Source organism: Chiroxiphia lanceolata, chromosome 2, assembly GCF_009829145.1.
Source record: "Chiroxiphia lanceolata isolate bChiLan1 chromosome 2, bChiLan1.pri, whole genome shotgun sequence".
NCBI lineage: Eukaryota > Metazoa > Chordata > Aves > Passeriformes > Pipridae > Chiroxiphia > Chiroxiphia lanceolata.
Genome location: NC_045638.1, coordinates 60807430 through 60832691, shown reverse-complemented (window position 1 = coordinate 60832691; position 25262 = coordinate 60807430). Strand labels below are relative to the sequence as shown.

At 42.5% G+C, this 25262-nt stretch overlaps 1 protein-coding gene across 7 annotated transcripts in view; it reads right to left on the bottom strand.

The window, feature by feature from the left end:
* ELF1 (E74 like ETS transcription factor 1) overlaps positions 1–25262 on the bottom strand; it is an 84660-nt gene that overhangs the window by 46434 nt on the left and 12964 nt on the right. The window contains exon 3 of one of the 7 annotated variants that reach the window (XM_032680773.1): positions 22830–22965. The exons of 3 other annotated variants lie outside the window; for them this stretch is intronic. The gene's annotated coding sequence lies outside the window, so the exon portion shown is untranslated. Of the gene's footprint in view, positions 1–4107; positions 4133–18436; positions 18518–18631; positions 18824–22829; positions 22966–25262 lie in introns of those variants that run through there. 3 more of the 7 variants (XM_032680774.1, XM_032680778.1, XM_032680779.1) reach the window with 3 other exon arrangements.

The following is a 25262-nucleotide window of genomic DNA, read 5'->3' as shown; positions in this document are numbered from 1 at the left end:
TAGCACCTTGCAAAAGAGTCGAACATATCACATACCTAAGTCTGCCTATACCTGTTGCCCTCAAATTTTAACCCTTTCTACTAACAAGACAAACATTTATTCTAGAATGTATCACCTAAAAAACATTTGCAGTAGAGGAGTTGTTTTTCCTTCTTACCTCACAGCTACAGGACAGTGTGAGATTTCATTTTATGAACTGCAGAACACAGTCAGGCTACGCCAAGAACAGAGGCTCTGAGATGCCCACAAGAATAAACCTGGAGACCCCACCTCGAACGAGAACCCTGGCCTGGAACCACTTCCTGCTTATTTTAGCAGGTCTGAGAAAACCCCAACAGCTCATTCTGAGTTCAAGATCATTTGATTCTACTAATTCCTTGCCTTCCTTCAGACCCTGCTGCCAGAGCAGGAGGCAGGCAGGCATGTTCTCTGCCCGTGACCAGCATGGCGTAAGCAGATGGCATTTCCAGCCCACAGCTCTCCCAGCACCACTGGCTTCCTTCTGTCCAGCCAGGATGTGGTGCTGCCCTGGGCTTGGCTCTTCCACCTTCTCCCCGATGGCATTCCCGAAGCACAACCTTCCTTTGTGCTGCTAATCCTATTTCCACAGTCTAGGGTCTGCAATTTAGACAGTGGCAAGACAAACTTTGTAATGCTGAAAAAAAAGGAGCAGCAATTTTTCTCTTTACACATGATGCATGGCCATCCCATGGCCATCAGCTGTGATAGTGGTGCTTCAGAGGACTACATAAGGTATTTCACGTGTTCTTACATCACAGGTTCTATGGTGAACTTGCCACTGGTTGCCGCAAGAGAAGAGCCCTGAAAAGAAGATACAAGGACTCCCTGAAACAGTATCTCAGCTTTGGCCATATTGATCAACATAACTGGTCTACTCTGGCCTCCAATCGGGAGGTCTGGAGACACACCATCTGTAACGCTGCTGCTTCTTTTGAGAACACACGCAGGATCACTCTTGAGGAGAAAAGACAATGCAGAAAGAATCGTGCCTTGTCGATACCACCTAAGGGGTCTTTCTTCTGTGCCTTTTGCAACTGGACGTGTCTATCTCGCACTGGCCTCTTTAGCCACCAGCGCGCTTGTAGCAAATGTGGGTAGAGCCCTTCCCAAATCTTCGTTCACGAAGCCCAGCCATGATGATATCACAGGTACCTTAGCTTTCCTACACACTCATCATGCACCTTGGAATTAAACAGAGTTTTAACAAATAAATATGTATATTCTTACAATTCACCCAGAGTTGTTCAGGCAGCCTCCTTCTTGGGACCAGTGGTCCATTTTGCTAAAGCTAAGAATATAAGGTAATACTCACACCATTACATCCAAACAAGTGAGCTAACTCAGAGAGCAGGGATGAAACACACAAAAAGAATTTTATTTGCATACTGCTTTAACCTAAATCTTTACTCAAGTAACCTTTTAACCCTTCAATCAAGAATCACAGACCCAACCAAAGCAAAGCAAAAATAAATGGCTAAGAGGGCTTCTGATAAGGTACAGTACAGCCAATATCAAAAAGCACTGCAACCAATACTTATCTATAAGCTGCTTTAACATAGCATTAAACAAGCATTTTGGTCTTTGAGAGATTCTAGCTCTGCATATATAAGAGCACTTTCATTTATATTTAAGTTAGCACTGTGGCTAACAATGACACGGGTAAAATATAAATACAAACATCAGATTTCCAGTCTTTCTTATTTATAAAGCTTGTCAGTTTAAACACATTTTTGCAAACCGTGCCTGAAGCTTTTAAATCTATTTGTCACAAAGATCCTCATTTAACTTTTCCCATAAATATAAGAAATTAAGCACTCAGTCACACATTTCCAATGGTTATACCATAGGAATTTATTAGTGAGAATTTTCACACCAGGCAAGAGGCGACCTGTTTTCTCCAGTCTATAACGAGACACAGCTTCCATACGGTGCCCCAACGTACACCTTCCCTATACATTCCCAAGGGTCCATTTTGGCACCCATTCAGCCACAATCATTGAGAATACTTCTTAGAAGTTCTGGTTGAAATAGTTTGATGAGCAAACTAAGGCAAGTAGTACTGTAAACTTTTTTGTTTTAAGGGCTTGTGGAGAGTCCAGTACTATTAGTAACACAGACAGAGATTTATTTATGAGGTTGGAACAGGTGAGACACATATTCACCAGCAAATCTCTCAGAAAAATTAAGGCATACCTCCTACTGCCAAAATCACAAAACTGATGTTTGTACTAAGCTTTCATACAGATTCCAAAAAACCACCAAAAAGCAACAAAAAAGCCCAACCCAAGAGCAATGACAATACCACCTAACATATCACAAGCAGAAATATTTGATTCAAAAGTCTGTAGAAACAGGAACAAAAGGTAATCTAAGAAGAGGTGCAAAGTATCAAACCATACCTACAGCCAGGCAGATTGATAAGGAACAGTTGCAGACAGGGAAATCAGAGCTGTCAGTCAGACTTTTGACCTCCTTCCCACTAACCTCCAAGTTTGATGAGTCTGGGGTGCTTTTTTCCACTGTTTGTCTTTTATAATATAACTGTCTGGGGGCTTTTAGCATGAGAGCATTCAACTTTATTTTTGGCTTAATCAGGTTCTTTACTGTAGCTCAGAAAGCATTCATATTAAGGAGAATTCATGTAGGCCATGATAGACTTGGTCACTTAAACGAGACACCAAAAGAAATTCCACACCTTTAAGACAGTCTCACAAGGCATGGGGTTTGTTACTTCTTTCCGAGGTGAAATCTTCTATCTGACTTCCAGTGTATCGTATTTTACAGATCACTGTAGCTGCAACTCACGTGTCATCTCCAGGACTAATAAAAAAATACTTAAATTTATTGAAAATTATAGAATGATGGAACTAACTTCGCAGGCAGAAGGGTGAGGGCTAATTTCAGTTGGAAGGCTGTAACTGTATATTTTCCCTCAGCACAACCAGTCACAGCTCTGAGCTGGTACATGCTGCATGGATAATTTGTACCAGCATTCCTGGTCACAGCTCACCACAGAGAAAGGCAAAAAGCAACTAAATACTCCAGTTTGTTCAAGTTAACTCAATTAATAAGCTCTCCGGCAACATGCAGGAAAGGGAACGAAGTCACCTGCTGACCAGTTTACTCTGAAATCAAGGAATACTCTCAAAACATTGCTTAAAATGGAACTTGAGACTGGAAACAACTTCAACACACAAACACGCTGAGACATGAAGGGAGCGATATGGTATTGGTTAGAAAAAGTGAATATTACATAGCCAGATAGCCAGACTTCAAAAAACAAAACAAAGCAAAAAACAAACAAAACCCCAAATCCACCAAAACTCCACGAACCTTAGGCTCTCGCTGTAACTAGTTTGGTACACAAACCACCCTGTTACTAGAGAGCCAACTGCTTATGGGTGTCGAGCACATAGCACACAGAGTTCTATGTGCAGATTATCCCAATAATCTCATTCAATGTAGACACACTGAATATCTCCCCATTGTACCAGGAAAAAGGAATAGAACTGGCTTGTCTCTAAGCCTTCAAGAGATGAATCCTTTGAACCTGCAGAGAAACCATAGGTTTGAGATTTTTATCTCCAATTTTTGTCTCGATCTTTCCTCCTTGCACCTTAAGCATTACTCACTTGATATGCTTTAAGAATAACATTTTGAGAGGCAAATGCTTCCATGCTGTTCTTATTTCCCTCTTGCATACGTTTGCCTCATTTCAGCCAGCTTTTCAAAAGATAATCACCTACGTCAGAAGTTCACTGAATCGTTGTGCTGTTTTCACAGAATCACAGAATGCTGGGGTTGGAAGGGACCTTTAAAGACTATCTAGTTCAACCCCTTACCAGGGGCAAGGACACCTTCCACTAGACCAGGTTGCTCAAAGCCTCATCCAGCCTGGCCTTTAACACAACTTCTCTGGACAACTTGTGACAGTGTCTCATTATGCTCATCATAAAACAACTCTTCCTTATGTTCAGTCTGAATCTACTCTCTGTCAATTTATAACTGATGCTCCTTGCCCTGTCCCTACAGGCCAGGCTAAAAAGTTTGTCCCCATCTTTCTCACAAAGCCCACTTTATACATACCGAAAGGCTGCAATAATGTCTCCCCGCAGCCTTCTCCAGGCTGAAAAACCCCAACTCCATCCTCTGACAATCTCTGTTGCCCTTCGCTGGAGCTGCTCCAATGGGTCCATGTCCCTCCTGTGCCAAGGACCCAGAGTACTTCAGTACCCCAGGTGAGGTCTCAAAAGGGAAGGGTAAAGGGGCAGAATCACCTCCCTCAACCTTCTGGCCATGCTGCTTTTGATTCAGCCCAGGATGTGTGTTGGCTTTCTGGGCTGCAAGTGCACCTTGTCAGGTCATGCCCAGCTTTTCATCCACCAGTACTTAGATGTGGGAGTATGGTGGTGTCTTTGCTTTTTAAGCCTGCACAGCAAGTGTCCTGAACCAACTGGCTGCCTTTTTTTAAAACTATGCCCTTCACCTATTTGTTCAGTATTACCCTTCCCCAAAAGCCACTGTTGGGTTAAATCAATGAGGTGTTGAAGGCTGCCTAAATTGGAGAAGGAGAGTTAACACTATGAAGAGTACAGGCATTTCTGCTGTACTGAACACCTGTTGAGGACATAACATGCTACAGACCTGAGTCATTTAAATGTCTGCAGAAAAAATCTTAGGTAAAGAACCAAACAGAGAATATTGCATCTAAAATCATGCCTTTAAAACCTCTGCAAGGCAAGAGACTGCTTAAGCAGTTATAGTGGAGAAGAACATTCAGTAAAGCCATAATTAAAAATTTGGTAATACTTCTTAAGCTTCCAATTTTAATGCACTCTGAAATGTAACACATTCATTCAGGTTATTCTGAAAATGTATATGCTTCATGATGTTAAGCATAATTACAATAATAAATACATTAACTTGCAGCTATGCAGGATAAGACAGAAGCTAATATTCCCATGCCACTTGTACACTTTTGTTTTTACAAATCAGCGTAGCTTAAATTTTGTATTCTAAAGTATTTGCATGGAGTGGGATTAAGAAGGGAGACTATTTGTCTGGGGAATTTCAAACTAGCGAACTTGGCTATTAAGAGAATATAAATTATCTCCTGATTTGTTGCTAGACTAACAATTCCCACCATGGAGTTTCAAACGGTGACGAAAAACATGACTTAAAGACCAACAAGATCAAAATAAAAAAAGCAAAAAGATTTCTCTTAAGAGTGTTGTGGAAAAGAAGCAGGGTCTGCAAAGGTCCCTCCAGGGAAAGCAGCGTCTGGACCTGCCAGTATTTCTCATTTCGTAATGTCTGGGGAAGTGTTCGCTCTGAAGCCTAAGTCACTCTCATATGAGCACGCACCTGCTCCAGGGAGACATAGGAATTCACTGCTAATGAACTTGACACAGAATTTATGAGTGTTACATAAAAACATCTACAGAATTGGGGTATTCTGGAAACTTTTAGAGCTCCCACAAACTAGGTGTAGAGAAATTCAGGTCTCACCCCTTCCTCATTTCACCATTCAAGTTCCTGTGTCTTTTGCAGAACTAAATCAGGCATCAGAGGTGGCTGCTGCACATGTGCCTGTGCTATTCAGCTGCAGCCCCCACCACAGGGCTCTGTGAACCAGACTGATCCCAGCTGTGGAGAGAAGTAAGGCAGCAGGGCTAGGGAGAACCAAATCACCTGGGGAAAACACAGAATTGCCCAGTCACCTTGGGCCAAGTTGTGTGCCCAACTTGGTCTCATTCTGCAAAAGGAAGCAGCGCAACCTCACTGCAGCCACTGGCTCACAAACCTGGAGACCTCTTTCTACCTCCACTTGGCTCTGCAGAGTGAGTCATACAGACAATATGGACATGCACTTGCCCCCTCTTTCAGGCACTGACCAGAACTGCTGCACAAGTACACCTGTAGCTCCCTAAAGAGAAACCCTGACGGTGTCACACACAGCAGAGCCATTGAGAGGACATGCATCCACACAGCTTCTACCATCAGGAAACAATTTTCTCCTACAGCAGCTTTTCCCCCTTTGACCTACAAGAGCAAGATTGTTTTTACTTTTCCTTCACCCTAAGAACCTCAAGCACTTCTCTAAGAAAGGACTTAGGTTGCCCTAAGTTTTCCCTATAATCAGTGGGAGGAAAGGTAGGCTGCATCTCCTGGAGATGAAAGGCCCTTCCTTGGGTCACTTACCTGACTTGTCTAAATTATCAGGAGTTCATGCAGGCCCCAATGCATAGAATCACAAAACGGTTTGGACTGAAAAGGACCTTTAAAGATCATCCAAGTCCAGCCCTGCTGCCATGAGCAGGGACATCTATCACTGGATCACATTGCTCACAGCCCCATTCAAGCTGAGCTTGAACATGCACCAGGATGGGGCATGTTCTTCTCGGAGCAACCTCTGCAAGTGCCTCACGACCCTCATTGTCAAAAACGTCTTCCTTATCTCGAACCTAAATCCATCCTCTTTCAGTTTAAAATCATTGACCTTTTTCCTGGCACTACGGGCCTTGGTAAAATGTCTCCATCTTTCTTAATACGTCTCAGCTATACATTGAAAGGCTGCAATAAGGTCTTCCTGGAGTCTTCTCTTCTCCAGGCTGAACAACCTCAGCTCTCCGAGTCTTTCTTTGCAGGATAGGTGTTCCAGCCCCCTGACGATTTTCATTTAGATCTCTGGGAAAACAAGCATACAGCATATCTGAAGTAAGCATTCCAGATATTTCCACAGTACAACAGCCTCCTCATGCAGAAAGCTCATCAGCAGACATCATCTCTGTTATGAAAACTTCTGAATTATTGTAGGAACCAGAGATAAAAAGCATTCTGTCTACCACTTCTACCCTACTCTTTCCTCTCCCAGCACAACATTCAACCTGTACAGAGTCAAGACAAAAAGAATGGGGGGTGGAACACCCCACACAAAAAAACTAAAACTAAAAAAAAAAAAAGGGGGGGGGGCAAACAAAAAAACAAACAAAACCCAAAACAAAAATAAATAAAAAAAATAAAAACAAGGGAAAGCTGAAGTTAAAGTGGAAGATTAACTAGGACAATAAACAAGGTAAAGCAGAGAGAGATTGCTTTACATAGTTTCTAATTCATCCTTTAATTTATTCTCCACCCTCCTTTCTTTTTCTTCTTTTCTGTTGCCTAACATTTCATCTCCTGTGAAGTCTCAGTGGTTTGCTGTGACCATAGATACAATGAATTCGTATCAGAATTGCGTGAGAGTGGGTAAAAACCCCAAACCTATGCTTTTTTCCAAGACGCCATAGACTTCAGGCAGTTTTGTGGAGGTTTTATCACATGTTTGCTCCAGGGGGTTGTGCCCAATTGCACCTTTCCTCTCTCAAACAAGACAGTACTGAGAAAAACGGTGCTCAAAAGTGAAAGGGAGAAAGGTCAGCAGAAGTATCCTGTCACTGTGAAAGGCTTAAAGCACAACTATATTAGAAATGCCAGAGCCAGCGCCTTTCAGAGAGGCAAAAAAAGAATTTTACCCTTATGGTGTTGGTTCCTGGCCCTGCAGAAACACAGGGGACCAGGAGCTCAGAGCTATGAGCAGTGACTGCATCTGTGAGAGCAGCTTTTCTGCTGTGTGTAGAACTTCCTGTTCGCGAAGCTCAGCCATGATGATGATGATGAGAACTTCCTGTGCAGAGTGCGATGCACAGCGACTCATAACACAAGACAAGCCAGAAGAAAAAAAAGAAAAAAAAGAAAAAAGAAAAAATCCCTCCAAACCCCTTACCCATCCAATCTCACTGCCCATACAACCTTTCTACTCTTCCCAACCCTAAGGAATGCCCTCCTCGGGCTGAGAGCCTCTATACTAAAGAGTATATAGTACAGAAACATTTTTGCACACGGCAAAGACGTCTCTACTCAATGCTGGCTAGTCAGTAAACACAGTCTAAGGGAAAAGCACAATATTCTGGGAGCTACACTGTCATATGAGGAAGAAAAGAGCATCAAATCAGATGAAAAGGTTGAAATGTATCCGCAGTTTCAGTTCTAAAATAATTCTGATGTGGAAAGTACTTGGTTCTCTAAAATCTGATGCTGGGAGAGATATTATTTGAGTTCTAGCTATGTTATAATAAAGTGTATACCTTCAGAAATCATGCAATCTACTTAAAAAACATTACATTTATGTGGGTTTTTGGTGCACTTGTAAAGAGTTGTTTAACTGAACTCCAGAGTTGTCTCAAAACCACAGAGATCCACAAGTGCACTGAAATGAAAAAATTAATAATTAAAAAGATTTTACAACAAAAACTCATCACGTCAAGTAATGTGGCAATTATCTGCCCAAAAAGATACTCCTGGAATTGCACGACTTTGATGCCCAATCTGCCTGTTTCTCGCACTCACATAAAAACTCCCACACTTGCAGCTGTGGAAAATGAAACAGTGGACCTCAGCTGTCGCTGTGATGATATCCTAACTCTCATGGTTACTATTCATGCTTTAAGAGTTCAAGTACTGCTTTCTGTTGAACTAATTAACTTCTGGTCTTTACTCTCAGGTGTTTAAGAAGGGGCTAGGATGGATAGCAAAGCCAAAAACATAGATACAAGGGTATGCTCTTGGGAAGACAGTTGGTTACTCAATGGCTGCCTGGGGCAGACAACAGAGTTGTCATCTCTGGGTGCATCTGCTCCCCGGCTCGTGGTTTAACTGACAGGAAGCACAGCCGAAGACACCAGGACCCAGCAGCGAGTGTTTCCTGCCTGCACAAACAGGTCTGCCCCCCACGCACGCATGTCCTCCTGCACAGGTTATGGCGTCCCATGAGGGGCAGAAACTCTGTGACACCTTCTGAAAAAAAAAACCAACAAAAAAAATGAAGTAAATTAAGCCCACGCACAGAAAGTCAGCCAGCAGTAATCATGTCAAGCGTATCGAAATGTGGCCCCAGAAGGCCACCAAAGCAGGGTATAAAATACTGGTGGCCCATTTTCATCTGGCATGGCCCAGGACAACAGGTAAGCCAGCTCTGGAGGTTTTAGAGTCTGGTCTTCCTCAAACAGGCTTGTACACTGCCAAGAAACCAAGTTACTTTACTTAACAGGCAAAATACTTTAAGATTTCCTCCTTAAATCTTCAGAAATTAACCACAACCAGTAGCAAAAAACCCACTGTCAAATACAACATCGGCATTTTTTAGGACCACTCCTAGAAAAGGGGACAGGTTAAATGATCTACAGAGTTTGTCCAACACTAATACCTAGAGTAACACACCTATCAGTGTTGAATTGAAATGCTGAAGAAGCATTTTGCATCCACATGGTAAGCACAAAAACCAACTGCTAGACAAAGTAGAACTTCAGTGAAAAGCAGAAACTCCACCATATCTATAATTTCTATGGTATCTGTATGTGAAGCAATATGCTATATGCAGCCCCTCTATAAGGAATCTTCTGCTCAGTCTTAGGTTTCCCCATAATATCATCTGTCAGAAAACATCTTCTCCTTAGTCAGCCTAAAAACTATACTTTCAAGTAGGATTAGAAATTATTAAGATGGCTTCATATCCTTCCTCCACCAATGGCCAACTGGTGGTATAAAACTGAGGAAAACTAATTTTGAGCTGTTCTCTGCAGGCCAGTTAAAGCCAACGGAAGACACGTCACTTGTGTGATTAAGTTGGAAAATATATCACCCAGTAGATAGTTAGCAAATTTAACACCATCACGTACTGCTATAGTCTAGGAGCATTTTCTATATGAACTTAAAAGCAGTAAAAAAGTCTGCATTGGATTTCATGGAGCTTCCACCACATTTTACCCTTCACAGAAATGAGGTGCTCCACCCTAACCTGCTCTCCATCTCCAGCTCAGAACTGTTCAGAATAAAAATGCCTTCACATGGTGACTGGCACTGTTAGTAGACACAAAGTCAGAGATCTGCAATTTCCTGTAAAAGACGGAGCTCTAAATTCTTATTTCTAACTTAGAAACCTATTCCGCAAGTAGGTTCCTCTGATAGATCACACTTTGTTTACAGCTTTCACATGCTCCCATCTGAGCTCTGTGACCACCCAGGTTATTCCACAGAACTTCAGCTGTCCACTACTTCAAAAGACAAGACTACATCCCTGCATGTCACTGGGTGTTTGACCCCTCCATGCCTTGAAAGTCAGAACGAAAGCCCTAAACTAGGACCCATCAGACACTAAGAGAAAACTCGCTTCGGCAGCATTTCTGACATCCACTTAAGACAGACGCATGTCCCACCCTTGACAAGTACTCCCAAGCAGCCAACAAATTAAAAAAAACAAATACAAAAAAGTAATGATTGTACATAAGCCTTTCTGAACAAGAAAGCCTTGCAGCATGATCTGAGACTTACTAAATTTTGCTGGATTGGCAAATGGAGAACTGAAAAAAAAAAGTATTTAAGTATTTTCCATCTCAGCTTCCAACAATACTATGTTGCCAACAGCATTTTGGAGATCTGCTTCTTACTTTTTAAGTCACGTTGGTCATATCTTGCAACGTGTACTGGCAGGATTCAGTGTTTTCCTGGGAAAACCAGGGTGGCAGATGCTGTAACTCGTCCAGAAACAGTTTACTCTCAAGCTGGATATTCGTTTTAACCCTGAAAGTTCATCTGTGTCCTGCTACAGAACAATAGATTTCATCACAGCAAACATTTCAAAATTATTATACATATTTATTTTCATGGTGTATTACTACTGTACTAGCTCTAAGCATAACACATACAAAAAGTTATATTAACAAGCATAATGATATCCATTATATTGATTATACATTATTAACTTAGCCAGAAATTTATTTCTCAGGACTGCTGCTGCATGGCACCAGCAAGGCACCTGCATGCTCCAAACAGCCTGCCCCTGCATTTATTCTTCTGACTCAATTACAGCTAATGTGGGAGGAGTGGTCTCCACAAAACTGCTTTTCCTGCAGAACAGCTATGAGCTGACTTGTCTCATGTCTCTGCACAGAGTAGCCTCACTGCCTCGCTATCAGTGTGCTTTCTGGGGACGTAGGAGGGACCACACCTCACCAAAGCACTATGAAAAGAGAAGAGCATAAGCGAAACCGAGCTCATCGACAACCACCAAAGAGGCTCCCCGGACAGCAAGAAACAAACTGCCTTGATGGGTTTCTATTGGTTTTAACCAGCTACAACAGAGGGGAACATTATTTTTAATTCTACTGTGTCCCTTTAATAAACACCCCAAAGAAGACATTTTCCAGATAACTGAGGAATTTTTTACAGTGTTGACTTACTAAGCAGAGCACAATAACCAGCTATTCTGTTTGCACTACGAGGCAGTACAGCGCAATGAGTTAATAATTTATCACAGCATTGCTCACAGCAACTGACCATAATCAACTTGTAAAAATCTTCCTCATTCTCACATTTTTTTGTCTCAACTGGAATATGGCATCCTTAGAACTTCAGGTCTATCTGAACACTTTCTAGCTGAGGTCAGAGTTTTAATCTTTCCATACACCTACTTTCCTCTTGGATTGTTTAAGGCTCAGAGCAAAGGTCATCATTTCATTTCAATAACCTGATTTGGCAGACAGGAATAACTAGAATATTTTTAAACAAAGTAAGAAGTTAACATTCTTTCAAAACTGCAGCAGTGCAGTTCTCATCCCTGCGTTTCCTTCCCCTTCTCCTCCCAGAAGGAAAAGGAACAAAAAAGCCCAAGCTTCTCCCTCCACCAAAAGCTTTTATTTGCACATGATCACCAAAAAACAAGCAAACATCTTTTCCTCCCATTTTACATTACTGAGACTTATGCCTCTACATAATTTCGGGCAATATCTAATTTATTAGTTAACACACTCTTCCTCTCATTCAGAAGCATACAGCTGTGGTTTTCAGACAATTCATTTGGAAAACAAGCTTTTAACAGAGTTTTGATGTGGAGTGTAGAAAAGAGTTAGTTAACCACCATAATTATCAGTTTGTTGAAGGTTTGGCCATGGAAAATGGTCCTCTTCATTATCACCCTTATTTCTCAACCCCAGCTCTTACAACCTCCACAGACCCTCCACTCCAAAATCAATCCCTAACCTGGTTCAGCCAACCAGCCTAGCAACTTCCTGTGGTGTGGACATCTGACCTGCCAACTTGGCTCATCTCAGCTGAACAAGATAAGGAAGGGGTTGCTCACACAGTGTGGACTGCAGATTTGAGGGGAGGACAATAAAGTACTAGGAAACAACCTATGCTGTCAGCGAGGAAAAACAAGGGTGGCACTTAAGTAGCACTGAGGTAGCCGGATAAGTGCTCCTGCCAAGGAATGATCATGCCTACCTCTGACTGTTTCACTAAAGGCACATTTTAAATTAGATTAGACCGGTGCCAGTTTGTATGCTCACAAAACGTATGTCTAGAATTTAAATTGCAACTTTACCTCAACTACTGCAGCTTACTCTTGAGTCTTACCTAAGGGCAAGCTAAGGGCCTGGGCAGATGCTAAATGAGCTCTTTAAGGATTTACAACCCATCACCTCCAGGACAGTTCATTATCCAAGTAAAACCTGCTTGGCCCAAAACTCCCTTTTGTGCTTCAGGGCACATCCACGTAAACCATCCCTAATGGGATGTGCCACCAAGCCACCGTGGAGGTTACAGACGCTGCCTGCATTTAGGAGCGAAAACGAGCAGCTGGTGTGAGGCTGAGGAACCTTCAGTGTGCACATAAGTTCTGTAAACACACGGTGTGTGAAGATACCAGGGACAGCATCGAGGCGCTAGCATCCTTCTCCCAGGTAGCTAGTAAACACCAGGCTTGTTCACGACAGACAGCGTAACAGGTTCTCCCAAGCCAGTCTCTGTCAGAAAGCAAGCTGCTTTCTTCCCACAGTGGAGATTTCACCCCATCTAGAGATCCCATAAAAGGCAGCAAAAATTAACCCACAAAACTTCCCATTAATTTTTTTATTTCTTTTTTTTCCCTGCCATGTTGCAGCACGTATGGATCAGTGATTCTGGGTTTCTTCTCTGAGGGTGTTATTTTACTTAGCTAGCTATTTGCTAGTAAAGTAGTAATAACTATAGTAATAACTTCTAACATCTCTCCCCACAAATGTACACATTTTAAATTACCATATATCAATAAATGCCATCACAGCTTTTCTGTTTATGAAGCCTGGAAGTACAAATTAACAAAACGCTTCCTAAGTCCACCTGAACACAAGGTACCTGTAAGAGAAGCTCTAAACATTACCAATATCAGAATCTAGATACAAAAAGTACCCTTTCTAACCATGTGGCTACAAAAGTATTAAACCTTTTCTGCAAATATCCCTATTATTGTGAAACAAAACATTTGCAAGTCCAAGCACTTATCTCGTAGTTTGGCAAAAGTTTTCCAACATTCTTCTTAGTTTCTTCTCAGGAAATCCCTCCATGGTCCATTTTTAAATGGTCTAAATTAATGGCTTTCTAGATAAGAATCACAGAATTATAAAGTACTTTTGGTTGGAAGGGGCCCTTAAAGGTCATCTAGTCTACCCCCCCCTACGTTGACCAGACACCCCCAACTAGATCAGGTTGCTCAGATTACGGCCCCTTCAGACAAATTAAAACTGTATTTCACTTAGTTGCTTCAAAAGCGATTTATTTCTTTGTTGCTTTTAACTGATACTAAAAGAAATATTTTTCCACAGAAAAGGACCAGCACTTTTTAAAATGCCACAAGCCATCCTGAGCAGTCAAACTTCAGACTACTTCTCAACACAGAAAGTTTCATTTTCATTCATATGCCTAAACCACTATTTTGTAAAGAAAAAAAAAACCAAGTAGGCACTTCCTCTCTACAGTTCCTTCTTTTCTCTTTTTGAAATAAATAAAAGTTGGTCTTTTTTTTAAAAAAAAAAACAAACAGCAGTAGCACTCTCAGTAGCACATCAACAAGACACCTGGAGTCCTTTCCTGGGCTCACAGAGCCCTCAAAAAGCTGGCTCAGAGGCAATGCGAGACAGGGAAGCGAATGTGTGCAGTTTGCCACCCTTTGCCCTCCACGGCATGTAAGCTTCATAATTATTTTCTTGATAGCTAATACTCTCACTTGTATGCTTAGATTACAGGCATTGTGACAAAGCTTGAATAGCTACAAAGAGTAAATAAGTTTAAAGAGACTCTGGAGAGGGAGGAGAATAACAGCACAGAACAGCAAAGTACCAAGGGAATGGGAGTGGATAATGTAAACACCACCTCCAAGGGCAATGTCAGGCAAATTCTGTCTTCAGCAGACAATGTGCAAGCCCTGGTGCCTTCAAGACACAGTCATCATGAAAGCACTTGCTAAGAGGATCATCTTCTGGTTGGAAAGATAGCCTCCACTAAAAACAAACCATGTCATCGCATCTTTGGGACACTATTCTCATTAGCTCCAAAATTATGTAGTGCAGCACATGTAGCATGTACAAAGAGGAGAAAACTAACATTATCCTTGTCAACTTGCTTTTAACTTGAAATTGAGTCTGGTTGAAAGAGCAAGTTAAACATTAATTTTCTAACAGTAGTCAGCTCTGGGTATCACAAATTGTAACTGTAGTTTCACAATCGTATTTTTCTGCTTCTTTCCCTAGCTGCAACATAAAACTGGATAAACATCAAGTCAGCCAGGAAGTGGAGAACAGCAGAAGTGACTTGATATGAAGATTAGAAAAGCAAGGTAGTTTTCTTCTAACCTGTCAGCTTTATTAACGCTGTCAAAAGATCTCATGAAAAACACAAGTAACTTTACAGGAAGATGCAGCATGACAAAACAATATACGCAGTCACAACATATAAACATGTTTCTTTCTCTCAACAGCAGACAACAATTTGAATCAACCGAGCTCACCCCTTTCTTCCAATTCTGAACTTCAGTGTTGTGTGGGATGACATTTACACAGAGCCCCCCTATGAAGACAAACCACAACCACGCAAGAAGGTGAAGCAAAGGTGGAAAGAGCTCACAATTGAAGCGATGAGACCATTAGTACACTAATGGTAACATTCGAGAAGTGCAGAACATTCCCCTCAAAATAAAAAATGTACTTGGTATATTCACACAGAAATGTTGACGATGAGTTAAATATAGGGTGTTCTAGAAATAGACTAAAATGTCTCATTATAGAAGCAGACAGTGACATTCAATCCATCTAAAACCAACTCTTTCCCACAGTTTCCAACCTATGCATTTAGTATTCCTAATCCTAGCAAATTATCTTAACTATAATATCCTTTCCCCCAATACAGAGAGAAATAGTTTTTACATGCAAATTTAAGAACTGGAGGTTCTTTCCAGGCTAACAAAACTACTATCAGTTTCACATTCAAGCCTGAACCTAGTATAAGTCACATGTGACCCAAGATGAGTGATTTCTTCAAGGACAAATAAATGACCTGAGCTCAAGCCCTCTGAAGACAGCTGGTTGGTAGTTAAGGCCCAAAGCACATCAAGGTAAGAATGCATAAAGTTTAGACCCTATCTAATGGGATCCTTTCACAAACGCTAATGGAGTGGGAAGCTTTGCCACAGGACAGGCCCATACTGAAGAAGAAATCATTTTTATCTCTACACAATTAATCACATCTGATCAGGAAAGAGAAAATGTCTAGAGCCCTTCACATGGTTGCTGCGGACTTATGATAAGAAAAAGACTTAAAATTGCAGTATGTATAGTCTCTGTCAACTAATTTATCTGTGGAGAAACATTTAAGTAAGATTTAAGAAAGCAACATTTAAGTAAGATTTAAGGAAGCAAGTAATCTCTAAAAATACATCAGTGGCATTAAAATGATAAGCACAGTAAATCACTGGCATATGGTAGTAAAGTTTCAGCACTTACGGTGCAGATTGTAACCAAGGCTGGAAAGGTGAACTCCACCTCCTGCCACTCCTGTGCTGAATCACCCCAGCGGGGGAAAGTCCTTGCTCCTCCTCACACACCCAACAAAACTCCAGCAAGTTACCAAAAGTGTCAGTGAAAACAACGAAGTCTGCAAGTGAAAGCTGAAAAATTTTTGCTAACACTTGTAAGAAGTGAAAGATGTTTTGGAGATCAAAGCTTCTCCTCTGATACAGAGGGAAATCCTCCACTTTTCTTAAATAGTCTTTCCTACCATCTCACCAAACACGGTCCTACTGTAGTTCCCTCCCTTGGATATGGCTGTGCTGAAAGAGAGAAAAGGGTACTCTTATACACCTCATGTATTTGGGGTTTTTAATACATAAAGTGTCCAAAGAGTAACGCACACGACTTAAGTACGAGTTTGCAGCAATACCAAAATATCAGGCTATACCAGGCCAACAACATTCTTCAAATCTGGACATTTACTTCTTTATTTTTCTCATTCAAGTGCCAAGACCACGGACTTGACAATTCTAATATTCAACAGATGAAAAAAGAGCGCATTAGAAAACAGACACTTCCGTAAAAGCATGGATTGGAAATAATGTTCAAGCTAACTGCCATCTAAAGATACCACTCCCACGGCTCATCTCTCAACAACCACAAACTCAATCCAAACTGAAAGATTCCTGCCTTAGGGTGTGCGAGGAGGAAATACTATTTCTTTATTTTGGGGGTTTTTTTTTGGGAGACAAACACAGGCATACAAATTAAAAAAAACTAACAACGTTTCTCTGTAACTTCAAATCCACTTCTCTGCCTGCTAGAAGATCTGTCCAAGCTGTCATCTCTAAGTCCTGGAGGACTTTCAAATCACTTTTTCCTAGCTCCACCACTGTACTGCAGATGCTTCTGCACAGCAGCAGGAAAGCCTGAACATGGCAGCTTTTGCCTTCAAAGAGGAACTACTTCTCCGTGAAGCCCTGATCAAGAGAAAGTAGCAGCAGCTATTTACCCTTTAGCACACAAAGAGGTCTGCCCAAGATAAGCATCTGCAGCTTGAGAGCTGACTTAAAAACTCAAGTTTTTAAGGCTGAATGTCTCAACAGGGTCCAATGCAGAAGAAAGAAGGGGAGAAAAGATATAAAGAAAGGGAGGGTCATGTTCTGCCAGTTCCAAGCATGGAACCCTAAGATCTGAAAATAAATATCATGATGAGAAAAAGAATTTTTCAGGAAAAAACTTCTATCACTAACTCGGAACACTTTTTTCCAAGTGGTTCCTCTCTAGTTTTACCAGTTCCTCTGTGATTTTTCAACGTGAAACAATGCACCAAATAAATCTCCCAAACCCTTGCAAAACTTGGTGCTTTTAGAAAGAAAAAAAAAGCAAAATTTAAAATAAAAAGATGGTGGAAACACACTGTACCGTTAGATGCAGAAGGCAGATATGGGTGAACACCGGAAAGGTTGAAGACAAGAGACAGCCTCACCCAAAACATGATCATTTACTTCATCGTTGCCACCCTCTCTACCTCCCCTGCAACCAATCACAGTATTAAGCAAGACTCCATTATACTTCTCAGATACAGGCTCCATATAGTAAATGACCCTGGAAAGCATTCCCCTGTGCACAACAGTTCGAGTGCCCTGTCATTTAACTTTCAGTAAGAAGATATCGAACCTGATTTTTCAAGTGAAAGACTGAAATACAGGGTCCAAAGCTATATACTCAGACAAAACTTTTAAAGAAGAACATTTCTATTCAACAAAGAAGGTGGAAACACCGATTCTTTTTCAAAATACTGTGCTAGAGTTCAGAAGTACATAATTAGGAGAATCAAGGTGGTTTTCATCCACCGAAAGTTTAAGAAGCAATTTGACACACCGCAATTACCTCCAGGATTTTCTTCTCCCGTTAAAAGTACCAGTAAGCCCATTTTATAATTGGTCTGCCATGTACACCATCCCCACTTGCTTTCATTTCTTAATCATTTTCAGGAAAAGGCGAGTACCTGCCCACACAACAACTTAACTCCTACTTTAAGAGGACACCGGGGCGGCTGCCGTTGAACGAGTCTGTTTCGGCAGAAACAGAACCTCAATGTAAGGTCGCGGGCGCAGAGGGTGATCTGTCTCTACAATGACAAGCCTGCCATTTTAAAGTCGCTCGGGACCACATCGGGCGAACAGCAGTGGAGCAAAGGTGCTCAAAGCCGCAGCGCTGACAGCCAACACTTAGCCCGAATCGCTCCGTACCGTGCTCTGCTCCAAGCCAACCGGGCCCAGGTAACAGCAGCTTCGGAATAAACAAAATTCGTCTGCTGACCAGTCCGCTGAGCGGCGGCTGGAGGGCTCGGGCCGGCAGCCTGCCTGACACCTCCGCACGCTTCAAAGGCGACAAAACTATAAAACACAGCAGAATTACAAACCAGCTGCAACACTCGTGCAGCACGCTGTTCAGAGCAGCACAGTGGCAGCCGGGGTGCCCTTTGCCCGCAGCAACAGGCTCAGCTTCAGGCAGCTTACCACCGCGCTGCTGCCCCGAAACGTCCCTTTACTCACGGTCTAGTTTATATTTTGGTTTTTTCCCCCGGTGCTGCGCTTTGCCAGAAGTTCCCTTTTCCCCGCAGTGCTCTTCCGACGGCTGCGGAGCGCTGCCCCGGGCGCGGCCGCACGTCGAGGCGGCAGAGCCGCCGCCAGCAGCCCCGGGTCGCCGCGTCCCCCCCGCCCGGCTCTCCCTCCCCGGGGAGCACGTACCGCTCGGCCGCGGGGCCCGCGGCACCGCCCCGGCCTCCCCGCAGCTTCGTGCAGCTAAAATGGCTCCTGTCGAGAGGGGGAAGTGGTGCCCGAGCCCCGGCCGGTGACTCACCGCGGGGCCGGGCGGCTCGGCTCGGAACGACACGACACGCCCCGGGCGGCGGCCGCCGCTCCGCCGGGCCCGGCCCGCAGGTGGCGGCGGCCCCGCTGCGCTGCCCGGCCCGTGCCGGCCGTGGGTGCGGGGAAAAGGGCAGCGCCCCGGCCGGACAGGGGCCGGCGGCGGCCTCGCGACCCGGCTCGGCCCGGCCCGGCCCGGCTCCCTCGTGTGCGGAGCGTGCCCAGCGCGGCCGGGCCGTCCCGCCAGGCTGCCCACACCTCGGATCCTTACGAAACATCCCACCCCGCTCCCCTTCATGAGTAATAATTCACAGAATCAATTAGGTTGGAAAAGACCTCTGAGATCATCGAGTCCAACCTTTGACCCAATACCACCAAGTCAATTAGACCACAGCACTATGTGACATGTCCAGTCTTTCCTTAAAACACCTCCAGGGATGGCGACTCCACCATGGAGTGGCAGCTCATTCCAATATCTAATCACGCTTTCTGTGAAGAAGTTCTTCCCTATATCCAACCTACACCTGCCCTGGAGCAGCTTAAGACTATGTCCTTTACTCTCATTCTAAATTAAATAAACAAACACGTTTCTGTGGAACATTTGGTATTTTATACCAATGTCATCTTGCTCACACCAAAGTGGTTATCCTCTGAAAAAAAGGAAAACTCTGGAGGGTCTAAATTGCTCAGAGAAATTTAAAGTGCAGTTCCCAATGGAGCACTGACAGGTAGCCAATGCCAGAGCCAAGGTTCTCAGCATCCCCAGTAAATTTCTGATATGCTTTTCACGTTCTTTAAACAAACCTCTGTGCCTAATAAACAATACCCTGAAAGCCACCCAGCCCACAGCAGTGTAAAGGCTTGGGATGGGCTCTGCATACACACTGGGCACTCCGAAAGGCCTGACAGACATGTAATCTTAAAAACATAGCGCAGAGGGTGAGAAAAGAGTTACTTCCACCTTGTTTTGTGGCATGGGTAAGTGCACACTCTGTTTGCAGGTGGCATGTGCACTGGTTTTCCACAAATTCCCAGAAGGGCAGAGTCCAAAGCAGCATGCCAGCTGTAAGGGAAGGCATGTCACAAGGACCCAAGCCCATGCAGCAGATGAGAGGGTGTAACTGCAGGCCAAGAAACTGGGAAGCACGGAAGCAGCAGAGGCAGCCTTCCAATGAGCAGGGAAGACCTGAGTAAAAGCCTGAAACTACTTCTAGCAAACACACTGAAATAAATCCAATATGCTTAAGCACAGCTATCATTAACACTCCCAGTAGTAATTAAACAGTAGTCCCACAAGTAATGTGCTGAGGAAAACTCACTGTTTTATGGACATTAAACATAGCCAGTAGTTGGAGATACTAATTATCAAGAAGAAAGTTTTGGGGTTACTTTCAAGTAATTTAGTCCCTAAGATACCTGCATGGCACTTTAAGGCAAAATTAGGTCCCAGTTTATTGTTTAAAGAGCAACTACCCACGTATGATTTTATTAGCTGTAGTTTATTATCTTATTTTTGCAGCCTGCTTTAGTGGAAAATCTGGAAAAAGCAGCAGCAGCACATTTTTTATGACTTACTGATTAAAGGTATCAATTACTAAAGTATCTTCACTACAGCTCTTTATCAAAATGTCTTCATTTGTATTTCTCAGGTGAAAAAAGACCACGAGGAAGAAACACTGCATTGTTACTTTAGTCCCTATAAATTTTCCCCCTCTTGCAACAGATGTATATTCCTTCTCTCCAACAACTTAAGACTAATCCAATCTTACACCTAAAAGCATTTTTTCTTGTGCTGCAAAACCCTTTGGAAATCATGGGGCGTGGAGGGAAGAAATCTGACCCAGGTGCACAGCAGTTACAACGAACTGTAACATTGGCACAGGGAGAGTGCCATTTTAATTATTAAAGAAAGTCTAATAGTTATGTTTTAGAGGGGAAAGAAACAACACAGTCTTATCCAGGCAATCAACTAAATTGAAAAATCATTTAGTAGAGAGATGTATGAGCACAAGCTATGAAAACATTTTGCTGCTTCTATGCTAAATATGGAAGCCATATTTTCTTAAAAGCATATGTTAAATGTAAACATATTTAGCAAGAGAGAATGCAGGTGGATGTTCATCCCTGGAACCGCATCAAGTTTCTTGATAATTATAATTTTGGCTTGAAGAATAAGTGACCTTGCCCATTGCTGGGATGAGTATTTCCACAAAACTTAGATCACTGCTTGCCCAAAAGACATAGCTAGACACTGACCAACAGCACAGCTTAAGCCAATTTAAACAGCTTTAGCCCTCTACTCCATCCCAGCCTCATATTCCTCACACTGAGCTACTCCCCCCACTGTTTCCCAGAGCAAATATTTGTGCAGCCGAGCAGCGTGGCAGAGAGTAAAACCCAGCAGCAGAAAAGTTAAGACTTGACAAATAAATAAATAATACATACTACAATTTTCACATTTTCAATGGCTCCAGCTCCCAGAGAAACACATGCCAAATCACACCCCAAGGGGAGCACTGCAGCCAAGCAGGCTTGGGGTAGCAGAGATCTGGATGTAGCTCTCACTTCTGCTGGCCTCAAGCATGACACCAGGCAAGCTGCTTCTCTTTTTACACCCTGGTTTGGTAATCACTGCCTTCCTTTGTAACTGGCTTTGAAACCTATATGTCTGCAAGGATGGGATGGGATGGGGTGGGACTGGATGCATCACCAGGAGTCACAGGAGCCGACTACAGCAGCACTCTTGCACAAGGGGCAGCATGAGACTGAAGCCATGTGAGGACAGACCAGAATGATATGCACTGGAAGTTTCCTGCCCCATGTGAAAGACATACATTTTAGTCTCATAAAAACAAGCCAAGAGGGATGTTTGTGACTGCGCTCAGCTTTCACTTTTGGATGGGGGGTGGGGAGGAGAAAATATTGTTTTGTATTGAAGGGAACAGAAAAATTAAATTTAAAAGCTCTTTGGTTTTTATTTTTTCTGTTATATTCTATACAAGTTCCCGACATGAGAAGCCCTACCAAGCCCCCGTTTATGTGAAACCCCGTGGTACCATTCCTAAAGCAGCTTGAGATGCTGTTAACTACTTTCCAGTATTGCAAGAAGAGATCTCACCACCCTGCTCTCAGCTCAGGCTCATACAATCAACTTGCACAGGCTTGGGGCCTCATCAAAGTCTGCCTCAAGACTGGATAAAAATCTGATTTAAGGAACTTCTGGTTTGCATTTGTTTCTGTAGGATCCCAGTATCTCGAGCTTTGCAAAATATTTAATCTCAGGCATCCCTGTAGGAAGGAAGTTCTAGTAATCCCATTCACAAGCACGGCAGGAAAGAACACCTGAGCAATGGATACACCCAAGATCACACTGTTTGTGTGTGGAAGGACAATACTTGAACCAGCCTTCACCCAAGTCACCAAGAAACACCAGTAGCACTGCTACCACATTTTAATATCATAAATATAATATACGTCTATCACGGCGTTACTGTCCTGGTACTTTGGGTCTGTGGACCAGCTCCTCCCGCTGTGGTAGGTACCACATAAAACACAGAGGAACACTATTGTGGGTTTCTAATGCTGCCAGATGCATAATGACCTAAACATTTAGACATGGAGAAATTGTATCAGGAAATTATAAGGTAACTTACTCCTATCCCCAAGGGAAGTCTCTGCTAGGACATTAGGTACAGAAAAATTCTTGTAACTGTGTTATTTAACAACTTAATCACAAATTCAGACCATACACTTCTGATATTTTTAAGACAACTGTTTCCCATCTACAGATTTACATTTCCAGAGATTTTGATAAAAAAGCATCTCAAAGAAGAAATGTAGAACTCAAGGTTCTAGGCACCTGGAGTGCAGCCCATGCAGCTATCAGTTCTTAATTTGCAATTTAAAAGTATAGTTCACTGTTGTTTTAGTGCATGCTGAGTATAGGCTGAAAGTAGAGCACAATGATTTGAGAGAAAGCAGTCTACTTTTTCACTGTGCTGGTCTTTTGAACTTGAGTTGAATTGTAGGAAAGGAAAGGTGGTAGCAAACAAAGTGCATATGAAAAGATCACTACACTTACCAAAAGTTGAGAGGGAAAGTATCCTGGCCATCCTGTGCTTAATTGGAATCCTTCAGATAGTCAATGTCATCTTCTTTCAAATATATAAGGAAGTGTTTTTCAAGTCTGTGGTTGCACAAGCCTCCAGAAACTATGCCTTGGTACCAGAAGGGGCAAAAGAGGTGTCTAAAATTAGATGAATTCACAACCAAGCACCAGGCAACTTTAACCTCATCCATTATATGCTTTGAACCTTGCCTCCACAGTTTCCTAGTGAGGGCAGATTTGGCAAGGTGGCCGCACAGCAACATCCCACGCAGCTAAAACCCCTGACCTTGTACAGCCTTGCACAAACTCTTCTTGGATCATCTCTAAGGTATTCCTAGGTCACATCCCAGTGATGACAAGCCTCCAGGAAAATCTACTTATATAGTCACTTTTCCTCGCTCTTTCAAGTTCCTTCCTTCCTCCTTTTGTTATAGGTTTGCCTCCACTGAGAAGTAATGCTCCTTGGTATTTCTGAGAATGGTTTAACATGTGGGTATATTCTCCCTTCTACTGACAGGCAACCTTTACAGGGAAAGAATTGCAAAAATCCAGGTAGTAGATACAGCTCTGACACAGGATAATCTCTGATCTACTCTCATCCAGAAGCTGCAGGCTCCAGCTCCTCTCTGACACTTCTCTGCCAACCCCAACCACACTTTTCTCTTCCCATCCTCTCCTTGCACTAGTTCTGGTCCATGTGGTACCTGTTAAACCTTCCACTGATCTTATTAAATGCATTACAGTGGCAGAAAGCTGACTGCGGTGGGTGGGAAACACTGGCTGCTCTTGAACCAGCTCAGACTGTGATGAGCACTGCCAGCAAAGAACATGGGACCTTCCTCTGTGGGTGGTAGTGAACTACTAGTCTGGGCCACCACTCAGGTAAATTTTCACCCTAAGACTCACATGATTGCACAATAGTTACAAAAAAAAAAAAAAAGGCACATTACTTGGGGGATGCTCCAGACAGAGAGGAAGGACAGGGGTGCTGCTTAACCCATGGCTTTCAGACCTGAGCTAGCTCTTGTTCTGCCCTCCCTCTGCAAGCTACTTCCCCATTTATTTTGGAAAGTGCACTGGAAGTCACTTAACATCCTATAAATACCCCTGCCAGTAGGTATGACAGAAGTCACACTGACAAACCCACAGCTCTAAGGCAAGTCATGCAAAGAAATTAAAATAAAGACAGGACAAATTTATATCCTATATTTCTTCTCTCAGTGAGCTTTAGACCGCACAAAAATCATGAAACAAAAATAATTAATGATGATCTGAAAATATTTGCAAAATACATGCAATGTTACCCATTTTTCTCAGATGACAGACAGGAGAAATCATCATGCCTCACCTAATCTTATCATTAACCATAGTCAGACAGGCAGCTAAGACTCCTGTATCCCGAAATCCAACTCACTAATAATTTGCTACTCTCCAGTTCTTCATTCAGAGGCACTAAACTGGTCAACAAAAAGGCCAACATTCCTTACATCTTTGACTGTCATTTCTAGACTCTGTTGCAGCATGGACCCTACAACAAATAAGGTGACTAATCAGAAGGAAATGAACAGAGAAATTTATTGTATACCAACACATGGGTAACTCTATCTGAATTTATTTTTTTAATCTAGAAGACCTTAATGCTTGAAAAGGCAGAAACCATTTCTGAAACAAGGCAGAAGATAGTATTGCTCTAATTAAGGTCCAAGTATAGCTTTGCACTGTAAAGGCAACACTGTTTTATGTACAGAACACTTCACTATAACATACTTGCAACAAAACAAAGCTAATATAAACTCATTTTTATATGGTAATACTTACTGAATATCCCAAGAGAACCAGTTAAGGGCATAGCAATATGATGTTTTTATCCCAAATTCTCACGCAGTACATGTGCCAGCCCTGAAAATTCCTTTAAAATAATATACAATAATATACAAGACTATGCAAGCCTGACTGCAGTAAGATTACTCTAGATCCTTAACTTTACAAAGGAAATGATCACTTGGGTGTACATCTGGTTTGAAAGACAAGTATTAGGTTGCCTATCTATTTCTACAGATTTGCACTGAAAAAAAAGCTTTTAAGAATATACAGATTTCCCGCTATTGTGCAAGAAAGACACAAAGGTGAGGGGATACAAGGCATGAAGTAAAATTGATAAATCCTGCTAAAATTCAAAAACACATGAAAGAAAGGTTTAGATTTTCCAAGAGTAAGAAACAATCTTTTCATAAAGAAAGTCAGTTTTGATTCTTGAAGTAGAACAGCACTGAACATAATCCCACAAGCTTCAGATCTCCCACTAGTATACTCCTTCTGTGTATAGCCGTGTTGCATTAACAGGATGGTTTTATTTGCTCTGGAGTCCTTGCAAGGATAGTTTTTAAGAATAAAAGCTCAATTTGA